General features: G+C 54.7%; 1 non-coding gene across 1 annotated transcript; it reads right to left on the bottom strand.

Annotated features, from left to right (window-relative positions):
* Positions 1 to 933: 933 nt before the first annotated feature.
* Positions 934 to 1,005, bottom strand: TRNAT-CGU (transfer RNA threonine (anticodon CGU)). Its single transcript has one exon. It is a non-coding gene; the product is annotated as a tRNA-Thr (tRNA).
* Positions 1,006 to 2,523: the final 1,518 nt, after the last annotated feature.

Below are 2,523 nucleotides of genomic sequence, written 5' to 3'. Positions count from 1 at the left end.
TTTGAATGCAATGCCTACAAATGTATTTCCTTCCAAAAACAGCACGCTAGACACCGGCTTGCTCTGGGTGTGGATTTGGTATCAGGAAAAGTCAGTTCTTTCATTATAGCGACCCTACAGGACAGGGTAGAACTGCCCCAATGAGTTTCCAAGGACCCCCTGGTGGATTCGAACTGCCGACTTCTTGGTTAGCAGCCGTAGCACTTTAACCACTACACCACCACGATTTCCAAAGTGGATAAGACTGGATTTTTAATTTTCAGAAAAATGGAAAGTGACTCTTAAGCCAAATATCATCAGCTTTTTGCCCGAAGCGTGGTGGGCCTTTGCTGGGGTTACTATCGGTCTCTACACGAAAACTCGTTGCCCTGGAGTCGATTTCCTACTCATAGCAACGCTACAGGACTGAGTGGAACTGCCCCATAGGGTTTCCAAGGCTGTAAATCTTTACGGAAGCAGACTGCCACATCTTTCTCCCACTGAGTGGCCGGTGGGTTCGAACTGTAGACCTTTTGGTGGCAGCAGAGCGCTTAACTACTGCGCCACCAGGACTCCCTCCCTCTCTACCCAGGCCCTGCATTCTCCAGGGGGCCAGCTCGGATGTTTGAGTTTGCGACCCCGCGGACCCTAAGCCCTCCACCTTCTCCCGGAGGCAGAGGCTCCCGGGTACGGGAGGGGGCGCTGTCCGCAAGGAGCAGATGGCCGGGCGGCCAAAGCTGCAGCAAAGAGGCCTGGGTTGGATAACGCTGAGTCTTACCTCTGCGACGAAGGGAGGAGGGTTTGAAGTCAGATCAAGTGAAAACAGTTAGTGCCGGTCGGCAGTCCGTCGAAAAAGACCTAATTTCGGAGTCCCAGAAGAGTGGACTACTATATCACACTTGAAAAGTGATTCCACCCCTAAAAAGTCTCCACCCACTAGGGGAAGCCGACGCTAGGCACGGACGGGGTTCGAACCCGTGATCTTCGGTTTACGAGACCGACGCCTTACCACTTGGCCACCGCGCCTGCGTTAGAATGGCGGCCCCATGAACCTCTATGCTGGCTTCACTCCCGTGAGCTCCTCCCGCGAGCACGCGCTGCCGTGACTCCTCCTCCTCGCGCGGCCGGGGGGCGGGGCTCCAAGGCACCGCCGGCAGCCTTTGGAGGTTCGGTTGGACTCGGGAAGCGCGGGAGTGCGGCCCGTGGGGTCTCCCGGCCCCTATAGCGGGCTCCAGCCTTGTCTTGAGAGGAAGCGACCTGGGCAGCGTCCCCGGAGTCCCCACAGGCCTCGTCAGGAGGCGTGTCCGGGATTCGAGGGCGGGTGGGGCGATTGCTGGAGTCTCAGAGAACAGAGTTCGAATCCCAGCTCCGCCGGCGATTGCGTGCGCGAGCTGGGGAGGCGCATCTCGGAGCCTTAGTTTCCTCTGTAGAGAAAAAAAGTTGCAGCTCGAGGAGCGCTGGGCACCAGGAAAGCGGAGGAAGGGTGGCGCTCCTCGTTATCAGGCCGACCCCTAGCGATCCTCGGCGAGGCGGGGACGGCCGACTCGGGCTGTCTGCGCCTGCGCAGGGCGGACGCGCGGCGGCGGGGAACTTGGCACCGCGCCGTGGGGCTCGCGCCTGACCAGCTGGGGGAAACCTGGGAAGCGGCCGGCAGCCCGGGCGTTAACGAGCTCTCCAGGCGGCGCTGGGTTTGTCCAGGTGATCGTAGTGCACATCACAGTTTATATGCACATTTGTACATTCCAACGTGCGCCTTTACACAAACAGGCTGACTATGGTTCTCTGCACCTGGATTTTTCATGAATGATGTGTTAATAATTATGGAGCCCTGGTGACGCAGTGGCTAAAGCGCTCAGCTGCTAACCGAAAGGTCAGCGGTTGGAACTCACCAGCCGATTTGGGCAGAAAGATGTGGCAGTCCGCCAGTCCGCTTCCGTAAAGATTAAAAAAGAAACCCTGTCGCTGTGAGTTGAAGTCTACATGGCAGTGGGTTTGGTTCGATTTGTGTTAATAACACAGTGGTTTGTGATACATGTTGTGTGCGGTGGCGTCCATTCGGACTCACAGCGACCCGATGTTAGGGACTAGAACTGTCCCCTAGGGTTGCCTAGGCTGTGATCTTTATGGGAGCAGACCACCGGGTTTTTCTCCCGTGGAGCTGCTGGGTGGTTTCAAACCATTGACCTTTTAGTTAGCAGCCAAGCAGTTAATCATTGTGCCACCAGAGCTGTACATAATACAGTATAAACACCACAATAAATAAGAAAAACCTGTTGACCTTGAGTCAATTCTGACTCATAGCGAGACCCTATAGGACAGAGTAGAACTGCCCCACAGGGTTTCCAAGGAGCAGGCTGGTGGATTCTAAACTGCTGAGCTTTTCCTTAGTGGTGGAGCTTTTAACCACTGGGCCACCAGGGCTCCACACAATAAATAATAACACATAAAAATATTGCTAATATTATATATTACACTGAGTAACAGAAATCATTAATTATCAAATAGTACGCAAAAAACCCAGTGCCATCGAGTCGATTCCAACTA

Source organism: Elephas maximus, chromosome 12 (genome assembly GCF_024166365.1).
Source record: "Elephas maximus indicus isolate mEleMax1 chromosome 12, mEleMax1 primary haplotype, whole genome shotgun sequence".
Classification (NCBI taxonomy): domain Eukaryota; kingdom Metazoa; phylum Chordata; class Mammalia; order Proboscidea; family Elephantidae; genus Elephas; species Elephas maximus.
This window is presented reverse-complemented; position numbering and strand designations above follow the sequence as displayed.